This window comes from Salmo salar, chromosome 16, assembly GCF_965601325.2.
Source record: "Salmo salar chromosome 16, fSalSal1, whole genome shotgun sequence".
NCBI classification, from domain to species: Eukaryota; Metazoa; Chordata; class Actinopteri; order Salmoniformes; family Salmonidae; genus Salmo; species Salmo salar.
The window spans coordinates 38,143,598-38,161,096 of NC_138306.1; the positions used below are offsets into that span (position 1 = coordinate 38,143,598).

Below are 17,499 nucleotides of genomic sequence, written 5' to 3' on the forward strand. Positions count from 1 at the left end.
TGCTGACTTGAAAAACTGAGGAGGACGGGAGACCCACGGTATAGGCACAGAACGCACGGAGACGTCAAAGTGTATTTCAAAAATCGTCAAAGAGTCATTATTTTAACATAAAGCATTTAATAAAAGACATTTATAGTACAATATTATAGGGAATGAGAGGGCAACTTATACCGTTTAAGGAAGGGATCACAGCAGTGATTGAATGAGGGTATGAGGCATGAGTTGAGGTGGTCAGAGGCTTGACCTCAGTGCAGGACAGGACTTTACTGGGAAGACAAAAAAACAATAACACAACACACTACACAGTTAGACAAAAGAACTAAGAATGAGTTTGTTCAAGCAAGGAGTAAAATCATTGATGTGTAATAATGTGATTGTGTTTGTGTATGTGATTGACTACATACAGTAATGAGAGAAAATTGATAGGGGTACTCACAGTGCTTAGAGAGGAAACATTAAATGTAACAGTGGATGAGCGGGCAGATGAGTCTTGGCTTCAGTTCATGTCAGGAGAGAGTTGACATTGGTAGTGGAGTGCAGGGACGTCGCTAGGCCTATTATAGGGGGGCATTAGCCCCCCTAAAATATTCATTACCCCCCCTAAATAAATCAATATATCAGTCAATATATTTTCTCTGTGATTTTTTTTTCTTCGTCAACCGTTCCATCGCATCTTAAACTTCTTACCGGGCGGGCACTAGGACCTGGGGGGGCTGCTGCACGCGCTAGTGACAGTTAGGTCAACTTGAAACTAACATTTTGGTTAACGTTAGCTACTGCTGTGGCTTGAGGCTGCTAGCTAACAGTAAACTGACAGGAAAAGGCTCTGACAGGACGGATTCATGCAGATAGGCTACGATGTGAATTGGAGGTAAGTTAGAACAGAGAGAGAGAGTTCACTACTATAGACTTTGGTCATAATCAAAGCTATGTTGACCAATGTTAACCATTTTATGTGAGGCTGCTTGTAAGTTACAGTGTAACAGACGTTGCGAGCTAGCTAACGGTAACGTTAACTGTGTCTTTTAATTAAATTTGACATAAGTTATGTGGCGATGATATCTAGTTAAAGTTGTATTTAATGTGGTTTTGTTATCTGTGCCAGGATATAAATGAGACAGATGATATCTAGTTAACATTGTATTTAATGTAGTTTTGCTATCTGTGCCAGGCTATAAATGAGACAGATGACGTAACATCATGCACATATCTTTTCATACTAAATTGCTTTCTTTCAGTAGGCCATTGCAAAACAATTATCAGTAGGTAATGTGTGGAAAAGGTGACATAGTGTTGATCCCAATGTCATTGTATTATCCTCAATTTCTCAACTGTAGGCTAGCTAACGACTAATGTTAGATGGATATATGGAAATTCTTCAAGAGAGGCAGTGCCAGCAGCTCTGCCGAAGGCCAATCCGGTGAGAAATTAAGATTTTACCAGTTTAAACAAACAAATTAAAACTTAAACTGATTAATCACCTATTAAGCCTTGAGTTATTGTACATATGAGTTTAATAACAATACATGTCAAAACACAGCAGACAAGAATGAGGGAAAGAAACTGGAGGCTGACAGGGCTGAGGGAGCATGGCTGATGAAGGTTAGTGATATACAAAGCAAGAAGATGTTTAAGCTTTCAGTTAAATTTGTACAGCATATGACAGCATATGTCTTACTTTTGTTAGGCATAAATAAATGATGTTCATGATATCTTAAAGGGTCATGCAGAAAGAGGCTTCTATGCAAGGCAGAGATAAACATGCGAGCTGTATAAGTGAGAGAGAGCAAGCATGCCCAGAGAAAGAGGGACAAGAAACAGATCCAGAGAGAAAGGGACAACAAACAGATCCAGAAAGGGAGGGAGAACAAACTGTTCCAGACAGGTAGGGACAACAAACAGATCTAGACAGGTAGGGAGAACAAACAGATCCAGAGAGAGAGGGACAACAAACAGATCCAGAGAGGGAGGGAGAACAATCCGATCCAGACAGGGAGGGATAACAAACTGTTCCAGACAGGTAGGGACAACAAACAGATCTAGACAGGTAGGGAGAACAAACAGATCCAGAGAGGGAGGGACAACAAACAGATCTAGACAGGGAGGGACAACAAACTGATCCAGAGAAAGAAAGTAATCAAGCCGCTGCAGCAACACCTTGAAATGAGAGAGCTATTTGGGTGACAAAGACACTGGGCCCAGACAAGTGAAGCTGAATAACTACCCACACGAAAGTTTCGGTACACAGAAAAGGGCATTTCAGCACTGCTGGTTTGAGAAATACAATTGGGTAGAGTACTCTGTCCACAAAAACGCAGCTTTCTGCTTTCCATTTAGAGTTTTTGGCAAAAACATTACATTTGATGATTTTTGTCAGCAATGGCTGCAAAAATTTGAAAAAAGCTTTGTTTATCCTCTCTGGGCTAGGCGGGACGAATTCGTCCCACCTACGTAACAGCCTGTGGCGCGATTTTCAAAACCTTAAAAATCCTATTACTTCAATTTCTCAAACATATGACTATTTTACAGCTATTTAAAGACAAGACTCTCGTTAATCTAACCACACTGTCCGATTTTAAAAAGGCTTTACAACGAAAGCAAAACATTAGATTATGTCAGCAGAGTACCAAGCCAGAAATAATCAGACACCCATTTTTCAAGCCAGCATATAATGTCACCAAAACCCAGAAGACAGCTAAATGCAGCACTCACCTTTGATGATCTTCATCAGATGACAACCCTAGGACATTATGTTATACAATACATGCATGTTTTGTTCAATCAAGTTCATATTTATATCAAAAACCAGCTTTTTACATTAGCATGTGACGTTCAGAACTAGCATACCCCCCGCAAACTTCCGGGGAATTCGCTAACATTTTACTAAATTACTCACGATAAACGTTCACAAAAAGCATAACAATTATTTTAAGAATTATAGATACAGACCTCCTCTATGCACTCGATATGTCCGATTTTAAAATAGCTTTTTGGTGAAAGCACATTTTGCAATATTCTAAGTACATAGCCCAGGCATCACGAGCTCGCTATTTAGACACCCTGCAAGTTTAGCACTCACCATAATCATATTTACTATTATAAAAGTTTGATTACCTTTTGTTGTCTTCGTCAGAATGCACACCCAGGACTGCTACTTCAATAACAAATGTTGGTTTGGTCCAAAATAATCCATCGTTATATCCAAATAGCGGCGTTTTGTTCGTGCGTTCCAGACACTATCCGAAATAGTAAAGAAGTGTCGAGCGCATGGCGCAATTCGTGACAATAAAATTCTAAATATTCCATTACCGTACTTCGAAGCATGTCAACCGCTGTTTACGCCATTTTTCTCGTAGAAAAGCGATAATATTCCGACAGGGAATCTCCTTTTCGGCAAACAGAGGAAAAAATCCCAAAGGCTGGGGCGGTCGGGTCACGCGCCTAAGCCCAGTGTCCCTTGATCGGCCACTTGAGAAAGGCGATAATGTGTTTCAGCCTGGGGCTGGAATGACGACATTCTGTTTTTTCCCGGGCTCTGAGCGCCTATGGACGACGTGGGAAGTGTCACGTTAGAGCAGAGATCCTTAGTAAATGATAGAGATGGAAAAGAAGTTCAAGAAATGGTCAGACAGGCCACTTCCTGTAAAGGAATCTCTCAGGTTTTGACCTGCCATTCGAGTTCTGTTATACTCACAGACACCATTCAAACAGTTTTAGAAAATGTAGGGTGTTTTCTATCCATATGTAATAAGTATATGCATATTCTAGTTACTGGGTAGGAGTGGTAACCAGATTAAATCGGGGAATGTTTTTTATCCAGCCGTGTCAATACTGCCCCCTATCCTAAACAGGTTATCTTCGGTAAACATGAAATGGCACAAACACACAGAGACAGTGTTGTGGCATGGCAAAGCTACCAGGCAACTAGCAGTCATGGGAACATTGCTCAGATTTTAACATCTGCCCATGCTAGTGATATTGCAGAGAGAAGGGAGTATCTGAGGAGAATTGTTGCGGTCACCGTTAGGAAGAAAGGGAAATTCTGTGCCAATGATGAATCTATTGAAAGCACAAATAGAGTGAACTTTCTTGAATGTATGGAGCTTTTGAAGGAGTTTGACCCTTTTCTGCAAAGGTACAATACTCCATCAAATGCGACGTATCTATCTCCAGAATCTCAGAATGACATGATCGAATGCTGTGCTCAAGAGATTATGGACACCATGGTCTCTGAGATGTCAAAGTCTGGAATGTATGCCATTATGGCGGATGAGGCCAGGGACAGGCACTCTGAACAGTTGGCTCTGTGTGTTAGGTAAGTGACAGAGGGGACAGTTAAGGAGTGTTTAGTAGCACTAGCAGATATCAAGTCATTTGAAGCCCAATCGATAGAAAATGAGTTGCAACAGCAGCTCCAAATGAGAGGGGTAGCAGGCCTAAAGTGCGTTGCACAGACCTATGATGGTGCAGTTGTCATAAGTGGGTCCAAAGGAGGTGTGCAAGCACATTTCAGAGTGCTGCATCCAGAGGCAATTTATGTACATTGCTATGCTCATGAGCTTAATTTGGTGTTGTGTCATACTTGCAGGGCTATTCTGGAGGCTGCTGAGTTTTTCAGTTTCTTGGAGAATGTGTATTCGTTTTTCAGTACATCCCTAGTTAACCACAACAAGTCCAAAGAAGCTCAGTCCAAACTTGGAATAGCGTCAGCTTAACTTGTACAGCTCTCAAACACTCACTGGGCATGCCAGCTGTGTTTCATAAATGCAGTGCTGGACACTTTAACTGCTATTTTGTATGGTCTATCTGCCATTGGATCCCCCATGGCTGTTGGTCTGAGAGCAAAGCTTCATAAGTTCTCCACCATGTATTTGCTACTGACATTTCAGTCCCTTCTTTCTATAACTGAGGGACTACATAAGTTCCTCCAGAAAGAGACTGTAGACCTGGCAAACGCTTGTTTCGGCAAACAAGCTGCATGTGACACACGAATAAGCAAACACACAGATGCATTTGCCACAGAACTTTATGACAGAACCAAAGCACTCGGTGGAATTCACAACATTCCAGAGGCAGATGCAGCAAGAAAGTGCAAACAAAGGAAAATGGGAGATTTTGTGGTGGAGACCTCCTTGGGTTTAGGCACAGAATTGTCATGTTCCCAAACAATGAAAACAGAGTTGTTGCTCCCCTGCTTGGACAGGACGGATTGTGAGCTTGACCAGCGATTCTTGACTGTAGATGTAGGTCTGCTTAAAGGCATACAGGCATGCAGCCCCAACTCAAAAAACGTCCTTGACACATCATGCTTAACTGAGTTTGCCAAGCACTACGGCATTGATGTTAAAACAGAAGAGATGTTGGTGGCCAGAAACTTTCTTAACCGGAAAAGAGAGGCTGGATGTCCTCCCAAAGATATGCTTGCTGTGTATAACCTCCTGGATGATCATATGTTTCCTTCTGTGAAGGAAATAATTCAGGTTTCCCTCACAATTCTTGTGAGCAGCTGCTCCTGTGAAAGGTCCTTTAGTGCACTGCGCCGGCTGCACTCCTGGTTGCGTAAGACAATGGGTCAGAGAAGGTTTGCAAGTCTTGCAGCTATCTCCATTGAGGGTGAAGTGCTTGGGCCGCTAAGCCACAATAGTGTTATTGAGGTAGGAGGAGGTACACTTTGATGCGTCCACCCACAAAATAAGCATCAAAAGAGAGAAGCAGGAGGAGCAGTTCTGTAATATAGGTTGTAATATTTGTTTGGGATCGTTTTTAAAATGTTATTTAGCTCATTCGTTGAATTTAGTTTTTCCCCATTGTGGATGATACTGTTTAAGATGTTCCATGTGTCTGAATTATTGGGTTAATTTTGAGCAACAATTAACAAAAGGGTGAAATTTAAATAAATATGTTTTTCTAATGGTGTAATATGACCTGTATGTCTTCACATTTCTCTCTCTCAAAATAACATCCAAAAAGTATTTGGGCTAGATAGTACAGCCATTTGTGTGCCTTTTGTTGGTGTTGGATGGATGGGGACAGAGTAGACTTTAATTTCTTTATTTGGATAGAATTTAAGTAAGTCATATTAGATCAGTGTCTAACAAACTATGAGACAGGTATACTTTTAGTCAACCTTGACCAAAAATAACCTTATTTTGATCGATTTTACACCCGTTGTTACTATAAAACAAATCTTGGGGGAGTATGCCCAGACCCCCCTAAAAGAGGCTTAACCCCCCTATCCATGAATCTCTTGTGACGTCCCTGGTGGAGTGGAATGGTCATCACTTCTTAAATCAGGGAACAGGAGGGGACTTAGCTAGAAATACAAAAAGCAGATATATTCCATTACAGCTGCGCCATTGTAGGTTTGAACAACACGTTTGTCCATGAAGTTAAACAAAGACTGTGCATCTCGCCCACATGACACATCAGAGTAACCCAAGAAACGTTCCTGAATAAAGCCCTGATCATCCACATACCTGGCGATATCTGACAACGGCAAGCAGACTGGTGGCACCATAGGTCCTAGAGTTGGGGGGGCAATTTTTACCCCCTGGGGCCCAGAGTTTTTCCTTATCTGTTAACCTAACCAGGTAAACTCTCTGGACCCTATACAGGGGTACTTGTTCATATTAATTATATTTAGACTAGATAAGGTGGGGGATTTCCTCTACCCAGACACAGAGACAACAACTGATAGACAATAGAACTCACAGGGCTGAGCTTGCTTTATGCATGTTTGCATCATGCAGGCCTATGCAGCTGTAGGCCTTATAAAAAATGTACTTACATCTGTCATCACTATTATGTTGATTGATTCATTCCAGTTAATAATTTTGGATTGAAAACGTATTCAAAATGCGCATGTGCCTCGAAGTGTGAGGGGGTATCAGTCTGAATATAACATCCAGGCCTCGATGATGTCCCAGCAGCGTAGCTGTGGTGACTGAAAGATAAAAAAGTAAACAAAAGACACACATTGATATTAATGTCCTTCGAATATTGCATTTTTACTGGCTATTGCTAATTGATGATGTTTCTCCCTGTCCAATCCATTACAAGTCCACAGTGGAAATATACTGGACTCATGGGAATTTCAATAGACTTCAACCAAAATTCAAACTTCAACCACATAAACTAGGTACAGTATGCATACAGACAATACTTTTATATTTATAAACGACTCATTGACAGTTTATAGTAATGATCAGACTTAAAGCTACTTCAGCTTTGACCATGTGACCTCAGACATGTTATTTGACAATTTCACTGGTCAATATTTAGAGTATGTTTTTAATAAATCCTCATTACTATCCTAAATGAAGGGCACCAGCATATGTCTATACCCAAGCCAAATGTTTTGGCGCCACTTCAGAATGTAGACCTCCTCCATATTCTCTGAACTCCCAAAGTTACATAGAAACCTTTGTATTACTTCTGGATACTGTTGACATTGTGAGTAGATGAGATGGACAAAGCAATAAAGTGTGTTTGAAGCTTTAAGGAATTTGACCGTTTACCTACCAGAGGAGCAGAAGACCTGGAGTACCCAAAGGCAGGCTGCCGTCCTCCTGGTATATTTTATATTCTGTATCAGCAGAGTCAGTGTCAGCAGCACAGCATCGGCCTTCTCTGCCTTCATCTCAATACGAGGGTCTGACCGAGACACACAAAACACCACAGACACAGCTATGAGTAACCCACAGATCTACTGAAAACTGACTGACCACCCACTGACACTGTTTGCACCGATGCAAATATTCACATGCTATGATGTAGAAAAAGTTATCGAGCAAAATAAATGTTTGATCAGTGGAATTAAAACAGTTTGTGTATACTTGTCATAGGGGTCGTTGAATGGAGACCAAGGCGCAGCGTGTATAGTGCTCATTCTTTGTCTTTAATGAAATCACTTTAACAACAAAACGACCAACAACAGTCCCATCAGGTACACTAGACTAAACGGAAACAACTACCCACAAACCCCAAAGGAAAACAGGCTGCCTAAGTATGGCTTCCAATCAGAGACAACGAAAGACACCTGCCTCTGATTGGAAACCATACCCGGCCAAAACATGGAAAACTAAACATAGAAATAGAATTCTAGCACGATCCCACCTAGAAACAGAAAACCACCCAAAACGACCACCTGTCACGCCCTGACCACTCCACTATGGCAAATGACCTCTTACAATGGTCAGGACGTGACAATACTGTATGTTTTGATTATTTCATCTATCACTTAAAATAACAAGAAAACACTTCTCAGTGAGAATCACCATAATGACATGAAGGCATTAATAAATGCTGCTTGGTAGCATGAGGGCAAAATTTGCACTGAATGATATGCAATGCCAATGATCATAAATTGTCAATTTGCTTGAATGCTTTCTTGGTGCTTTTACACATGTGAATTGCCTGTCGGTCCGAGGAGTGGAAAAGATTGCTTAACCAGGCACAGCAATCCTAGTTTATGAACAAATATCACAGCAATTAGTGTGGAAAAAGCTTCAGTGGCATTATTGGATAATGCCTTGTGCATAAATATTCCTAGCTGGAATTTTTTATGATTGGAGGACACCCATTAAATGTGAAGTGTCCCGTCAAAGGAATTCATTAGATGACTGTACTGTATGTTTTGGAGCGCAGACACAACAGGCTCATCAGGCCTTGGCGTGAGGAGCAAAGCTTTCCTTTCATCGTGAAGCAGATGAGACCAATAAATACAGTATGTGCTGTTTAGCAATAACATAATGAAAGCAATAAAATAAAGTGATTTGGGATCTAATGCAAATAGTAATGCAAGCTCAAATCAATTTTATCACACAGCACCATATAAAATCGACTGTTGCTTCGATGTGACCTTGCTCTCGAGTGGAAACACAAATGCATTTCCCAAAAGCTAGCTGGGGACCTTTGACATGGATGTCTAAATTTGCTGGTGAATTAGGTGGAAAGATCACAACAACTCAGCGCTGAAATTTGACCGTTGCTTCTCATTTTTGTGGAAATAGCATGACACCAAAATATGTTTTTAGAGACAAACAGCTGCTGATACCAGTTACCATAAATGCTTCATTAGTTTGGGTTGGGTAAGAATAAACATCTCAATGAATATGAATGGAGAAAGCCTATCCCCCAGCATCGCCCCTCACTCCTCCACTCCCCCCCACAAAAAACACCCTTGCCTTTCGTGAACTAAAACTCACACTTGACTTTTTCCTACTAGCACTGACTAAAGCTATACTTCATTAAGGAAATATGTTCATACTATGACTGAGATATGTGGCTGTCTCACTTGACTATCTTAAGATGAATAAGTAAGTTGCTTTGGATAAGAGCATCTGCTAAATTACTAAAATGTAAATGTAAAATGTCTATTCCTCCCTATTTTTTTTTATTTTTTTAATTTAACTAGGCAAGTCAGTTAAGAATAAATTCTTATTTACAATGGCGGCCTACCAAAAGGCAAAAGGCTTCCTGCGGGGACATGGGCTGGGATAAAACCTAAAACTAAATTAAATAACAATATAGGACAAAACACACATCACAAGAGAGACTACACAACACTACATAAAGAGAGACCTAAGACAACAACATAGCATGGCAGGAACACATGACAACACAGCATGGTAGCAACACAACATGACAACAACATGGTTCCAACAACTAGTGGCCACATGTCACTAATGAAGACATGAGGGGTGCATCCATGTCAGTTAAGTTTTGTCACATAATGGATAACATGGTTTGTTAGTCAGATAGACCTGTTGGCCTAGCCTTTCTATTTAAAGCTGACACCTCGGCCAATGAGGAGAAAGCAATGATGTCTCAATTTTTTGTTGTGTTGACATTCTAAGATGGAAGCTAAGAAAATCAAGCTACCTACAGTGTTGAAAGGTTAGGATCTACGAACCATTTGACAACCTCTCACTACAACATATAACTGAGACAAACAGCATCTTTCCTATGCCGCTCTGTCATTGCTCATCCATATATTCATATGTATATATTCTTATTCCATTCCTTTACTTAGATTTGTGTGTATTAGGTAGTTGTTGTGGAATTGTTAGATTACATGTTAGATATTGCTGCACTGTCGGAACTAGAAGCACAAGCATTTCCCTACACTCGCAATAACATCTGTGTATGTGACCAATACAATTTTATTTGATATACTGTACTTACATGACAACAGCTAAATAAATACCCCACTTACGATTCCTCTATTTTTGTATAATTTCACGTTATTGTAAACTATATTTCCACTCCAATCATTCAGTCGGAGCCTCACCTCTATGTCTGACCTTGGCCAGGAGGTGCAGCACGGGGAGGAGGATAGGGAAGTTGGGGGACTCATGAGGGCCTCGCTGCCCCCCTTCGAGATCATGTAGGTGATCCGTCAGTCTGTGCCTGGAATACACACAACACGGTGGCTAAAGGCAACTAAACCAAAAAAGGGTAATTGACTGTAGATCTCAAAGGAGAGTAGAGGTACTGTAGCGTTATATATCTGCATGTAATGACTATGAATCTGTTCTATGAAACTGAATCAACAACGAAGACTCACCAGCTGAAAGCAGCTCATCCAGCATGTTGACGATACTGAGGTAGCTCTCAATGTCCCCTGCATTCTGTGGGGAGAAAAGATCAACACTGCATCAAAACCTCAGCCAGGCTGCTGCTGTTGCTGTCTGTAATGTTGACTGTAGAGTGGCGACTTGAAAGAGAGAACTGACATTGGCATTGTTGTTACATTTCCATACCTATTTTAACTATGTGACTTTGCTCTTGTATTGCAACACAAATGCATTTCCCAAAATCCAACCAGGGACCTATGACTCGGACGTCTAATTTTGCTGATGAGTTAGGTGGAGAGATCCCTTAGGTCACAACATCCCAGCGGTGTGTGGGTCCCAAATACTGCAGCCAGCCCAGGGACAGGAAACCGAATGCCCTGGGTCCAGCAGGGGTTTGGGTGCTGTGTTTAAAAGCAGCAACAGATGACAGACCTTCTGTAGGGTGGGGTACTAATCCCCAGAGTGATGGTCTGAGTCGCAAATGACACCCTATAGAGTGCACTACTATGGGCCCTGGTCAAAAGCAGTGCACTACATGGGAAATGAGGTGCTATTTGTGATCCACCCAAGGAGCCACAGATGGAGCTTCTACCCTCTGCCTCGCTTGGCGGCTCTTTGTAGAAAGACAGCACCTAAACAGGCATGGTGGTGAAGTGTGAATGGATCACCTACACCAGTGGTTCCCAAACTTTTATAGTCCCGTACCCCTTCAAATATTCAACCTCCAGCTGCATACCCCCTCTAGCAGGGTCAGCGCACTCTCAGATGTTGTTTTTTTGCCATCATTGTAAGCCTGCCACACACACACATTATACGATACATTTATTAAATATAAGAATGAGTGTGAGTTTGTCACAACCCGGCTCTTGGGAAGTGATAAAGAGCTCTTATAGGACCAGGGCACAAATAATAATAATAATAATAATCAATAATTTTGCTCTTTATTTAACCATTTTACATATAAAAGCTTATTTGTTTAACGAAAATGGTGAACAACTCACCATAGGTTAATGAGAAGGGTATGCTTGAAAGGATGCACATAACTCTGCAATGTTGGGTTGTATTGGAGAGAGTCTCAGCCTTAAATAATTTTCCACACACAGTCTGCGCCTGTATTTAGTTTCATGCTAGTGAGGGCCGAGAATCCACTCTCACATAGGTACGTGGTTGCAAAGGGCATCAGTGTCTTAACAGCGCAATTTGCCAAGGCAGGATACTCTGGGCGCAGCCTAATCCAGAAATCTGGCAGTGGTTTCTGATTCAATTAAATTTTCACAGAACCGCTTGTTGCAATTTTGATGAGGCTCTCTTGTTCAGATGTTGGTAAGTGGACTGGAGGCAGGGCATGAAAGGGATAACAAATCCAATTGTTTGTGTCATCCGTTTTCCAGAAAGTACCTGCGTAATTGTGCACCCACCTCACTCAGGTGTTTCGCTATACCACATTTGACATTGTCCGTAAGCTTGAGTTCATTTGCACACAAAAATATCATACAATGATGGAAAGACCAGTGTGTTGTCCTTGTTAATGCAGACAGAGAGGAGCTCCAACTTCTTCATCATAGCCTCAATTTTGTCCCACACATTGAATATAGTTGCGGAGAGTCCCTGTAATCCTAGATTCAGATCATTCAGGCGAGAAAAAACATCACCCAGATCGGTCAGTCGTGTGAGAAACTCGTCATCATGCAAGCGGTCAGACAAGTGAAAATTATGGTCAGTAAAGAAAACTTTAAGCTTGTCTCTCAATTCAAAAAAACGTGTCAATACTTTGCCCCTTGATACCAGCACACTTATGTATGTTGTAAAAACGTTACATGGTCGCTGCCCATATCATTGGATAGTGCAGAAAATACACGAGAGTTCAGGGGCCTTGCTTTAACAAAGTTAACCATTTTCACTGTAGTGTCCAAAACGTCTTTCAAGCTGTCAGGCATTCCCTTGGCAGCAAGAGCCTCTCGGTGGATGCTGCAGTGTACCCAAGTTGCGTGTGCAACTGCTTTCACACGCATTGCCACTCCACTATGTCTCCCTGTCATGGCTTTTGCGCCATCAATACAGATATCAACACATCTTGACCACCAAAGTCCATTTGATGTCACAAAGCTGTCCTGTACTTTAAAAATATCCTCTCACATTGTCCTGGTTTCCAGTGGTTTGCAGAAGAGGATGTCATCCTTAATTGACCCCCCCATAAATGTAACGGCCATATACCAGGAGCCGTGCCGGGCCCGCTACGTCTGTTGACTCATCCAGCTGTAATGCATAGAATTCACTGGCTTGTATGCGAAGCAGTAATTGTTTCAAAACATCTCCTGCCATGTCACTGATGCGTTGTGAAACAGTGTTGTTTGACAAAGGCATTGTCTGTATAGTTTTTTGGGCCTTTTCCCCCAGCATTGTCTCAGCCATATCCGCTGCAGCAGGAAGAATTAAGTCTTCCACAACAGTATGGGGCTTGCCTGTCTTAGCCACTTGGGACGCTTCTAGCCCCTTGTTATTAATGGTATCTGTTGCTTTTATACATGTCTAACTACTCAAAAGTTGTCTTAATTCTAGCACAAAAAACTCCCAAGGCTTATTTTTCAAATTGGCATGTTCTGTTTCTAAATGTCTGTGTAAGACTGAAGGTTTCATGGAGTCGTGAGATAGTACTTTTTGCACATATAACACACTGTGGCTGAGGAAAGGCACTACTCCCAATATAAGTGAACCCCAAATCAATGTAGTTCTCATCATATTTGTGCCTTTTCGATGGTCCAACGTCCCTGTCTGTTCTTCGGTACTTTCCCGGGTAAGGTGGCAGTAGCTCTTCGGCTGCATCAGATTCACTACTGTCAGTGTCCATACTAAACTCAGCAAAAAAAGAAATATCCTTTCACTGTCAACTGCATTTATTTTCAGCAAACTTAACGTGTAAATATTTGTATGAACAAACACACCTTGTCTTCTCCGGACAAGCTTTTTTTCCGGATGCCCCAAACAATCGGAAAAGGGATTGATCAGAGAAAATTACTTGACCCCAGTCCTCAGCAGTCCAATCCCTGTACCTTTTTCAGAATATCAGTCTGTCCCTGATGTTTTTCCTGAAGAGAAGTGGCTTCATTGCTGCACTTCTTGACACCAGGCCATCCTCCAAAAGTCTTCGCCTCACTGTGCGTGCAGATGCACTCACCTGCCTGCTGCCATTCCTGAGCAAGCTCTGTACTGGTGGTGCCCTGATCCCGCAGCTGAATCAACTTTAGGAGGCGGTCCTGGCGCTTGCTAGACTTTCTTGGGCGCCCTGAAGCCTTCTTCACAACAATTGAACCGCTTTCCTTGAAGTTCTTGATGATCCGACAAATGGTTGATTTAGGTGAAAACTTACTGGCAGCAATATCCTTGCCTGTGAAGCCCTTTTTGTGCAAAGCAATGATGACGGAACGTGTTTCCTTGCAGGTAACCATGACTGACAGAGGAAAACAATGATTCCAAGCACCACCCTCCTTTTGAAGCTTCCAATCTGTTATTCGAACTCAATCAGCATGACACGGTGATCTCCAGCCTTGTCCTCGTCAACACTCACACCTGTGTTAACGAGAGAATCACTGACATGATGTCAGCTGGTCCTTTTGTGGCAGGGCTGAAATGCCGTGGAAATGTTTTTGGGGGATTCAGTTCATTTGCATGGCAAAGAGGGACTTTGAAATTAATTGCAATTCATCTGATCACTCTTCATAACATTCTGGAGTATATGCAAATTGCTATCATACAAACTGAGGCAGCAGACTTTGTGAAAATTCTCAAAACTTTTGGCCACGACTGTAATTGCTGCAAAAGGTGGCGCTACAAAGTATTGACTTTGGGGGGGGGATAGTTATGCACGCTCAAGTTTTCTTTTTTCTTCTTCTTTGTTTCATAAGAAAACATATTTTGCATCTTCAAAGTGGTAGGCATGTTGTGTAAATAAAATGATTCAAACCCCCCAAAAATCCATTTTAATTCCAGGTTGTAAGGCAATAAAATAGGAAAAATGCTAAGGGGGCTGAATACATTTGCAAGCCACTGTACATCTGGTTACATACGGACTATTAGTGGAATTCCCGCAACAGAGTAACCGATAATGTGATTGGATGTTAATTATTTGACTAGGCTACCTGTATTTCAACACTAGATGGTTTAATTTTATGTTTGGCAGTGAAACGAGGCTACTCAGGCGAGAAAAACAACTCACCCATTTGTATAGCTCCATGGGAAAATATAAATGGACTGTCTGATAATGTGAATAAAATCTTTTAATCTTTTTACATGTGAATCACATTTTTATTTGGCGTACCCCCGACGGCATTGCCCCAGTTTGGGAATACCTGACCTACCCGATCCAGGCCTGGAACCCTGACATTTATATAGCTGAGAGAATTCATATGATAGAAGGCATGCAAAATATTTGCCAATACAATACTGTACAGTATGTGGTGAAAAGGGAAAACTTTGTTTATAGACCAGCGGCAGTCTTATTATATTGTTGGGATGATTTTAGATCTGGAAAGGGATAAGGTGGGAGCTGTAAACTGACAACTAAATGCTAGATGCATCTCTCCTTTGCCAAGATATTCCATACCAGGAGAGAGACGTCATCAGAGTGCGCAACAGGACACTGTACTGTCTACACTTGGTTTGTTGTTTACATTAAAACTTTTTCATTAAATCGATTTTAATCCGAACTAAAGTTTTGTTACTAAGGATTCCACAACGCGGTTAGCCTTTACGGCTGGGACTGCAAGTTTGTGTTCCTTTTTTTTGCGTGGATTCCGCAAGTGATAGCTGGCTGTACTACAGACACCTGTCGTCGTCGTGGGAAAGACTCATTGTTATCTTTTCGTAAAACAACTGTTTGCAGTATAGAGCCAATCTGGATACCAAGCAGATCCTGAGGGAATTTGACAAGTACCAACAGCTTTACGCTATGGAGGAACAACACACTCCTTCGTGGAAAGATCCGACCACCTCACAAAATAACTTTAACCCGACAAAAAAAAGAAAAACAGATGAATCTACAGACACAGACGATTTACTTACCATTGAGGTAGAGGCTAGTGCTCTGGCAACAATGCAACAATGGAAAAGTTGTGTGAGGAGGTAGCAGGGCTGAGGGGGAGTTTGGAGTTCAGCCAGAGTAAAATTCATAAGCTCCAAAGAGAAAACAAGAGACTCACAGCCAAAGTAAAAATACATGATTCCAACATGGATTGTCTACTCAGGGAAAACAGGGTGATGAAGGAGACTCTACTAGACATACAAAGTCGTAGCATGCGTGAAAATCTATTTTTTTGGGGTATTCCTGAGGACGCATCCAATAATCCAGAGGGCGCGATCAGAGAATTCATGAAATCCGCATTGAAACTTCCTATAGAGACTGTAAACAAGGTGGCTTTCCACCGAGTACACAGACTTGGAGCTCGGAGCGACAAGACCAAGGGTCCCCGACCGATCATCGCAAAATTTGAACACTACCAACAAGAGGAGCTGATCAAAAGCAGAGGAAGGGAGCTTAAAGGGACCAAATTCGGTCTCAATGACCAATTTCCAAAGGAGATAAACGAACATCGTAAGAGACTGTATCCGGTACAAAGACAACAAAGGATGGATGGTAGGCATGCCTTTATCATTGTGGACAAACCCTTTATAGATGGACAGCTATTCCGAGACAGCTCCATAACACCGTGGCTTTACTAAATTCTACAGGGACTTCAGGTTACAAAAAAAGAAGGTATGGGAACTGTTTAAAATATCTGAACATTATGAAGTGGATATGAACACACGTACGCAACTACATGCTTGCTTACACATAAGGACTTATACACACACACACACACACACACACACACACACACACACACACACACACACACACACACACACACACACACACACACACACACACACACACACACACACACACACACACACACACACACCTGATCTCGCTCTCTTCTCTCACTCTCTTTCTCTCTTTTCTCTCCCTTTTCTCTCCCTCTCTCTCTATTGTCGAGAACTGTTTTATAATTGAATGTGTTTATTGTTTGTCTATCTTTTTTATGTATTTGTCTACAAGTGTTTACAACAAGCAAGGGGAATATCTCAAAATAGGGGCATTGGGGAATAATAACATATTGTACGGAATACATTTGTACTGTAGTGAAGCCGTCTCTAGAGTAATGCAAGGTCTCTTTCATGATCATGTGAAACGTCAATTGCTATGGAAATACTGGGATGTGATTTTTAATTATGTTAAAGGTAATTATGATGCAACTATGATGGTGATACGATATGGATTACAATTATGAATATTAAGGCTATACACACTACATGTTACACACATAGACACTAAAACATGCAAATTGGCAGAGTTATTATTTATTTGGACATCACACATTATAGTCTTACTCTTATACAGACATCATACACACACTCATTATATCATATCCAATATCATTCACATCAACCTACTCAGATTTGTTACACACATAATTTGTCTCAATTTTCTAACATCTGTGGCATTGGCTCATTATCAAACAGGCAGGGGAATAAAACAAATATTGCTAGAACCTATTTCTTGAATTCTAAATATCAGACATTTGAAAGCTCTAGTTTTGACCTTCATAATACCTCTGATGGCAGTATCTTTACAAGCACTAATTATGGTCAATTTAGCCTGGGAATAGTATCTAGTTATGGTAAGGGGTGACATAAGTATAGCTAGTTATAATTGTAACGGTTTGGCAGATTATAAAAAACATCAGTCTTTACATGGCTAAAAGAAAAGGAATATAACATATACTGTTTACAGGAAACTCACTCTACATCGTTAGATGAAGTTGCGTGGAAAAAGGAATGGGGTGGTGAAATAATTTTCTGTCATGGACAAAGGAACTCAAAGGGT

At 41.3% G+C, this 17,499-nt stretch overlaps 1 long non-coding RNA gene across 1 annotated transcript in view; it reads left to right on the forward strand.

Annotated features, from left to right (window-relative positions):
* The first annotated feature begins 750 nt into the window (after window positions 1–750).
* Window positions 751–17,499, forward strand: part of LOC106573626 (uncharacterized) — a 38,278-nt gene continuing 21,529 nt past the window's right edge. The window contains exons 1-4 of the long non-coding RNA XR_001321391.3: window positions 751–871; window positions 1,338–1,420; window positions 1,541–1,602; window positions 1,721–1,885. This is a non-coding gene — a long non-coding RNA (uncharacterized LOC106573626). The remainder of the gene's footprint in view (window positions 872–1,337; window positions 1,421–1,540; window positions 1,603–1,720; window positions 1,886–17,499) is intronic.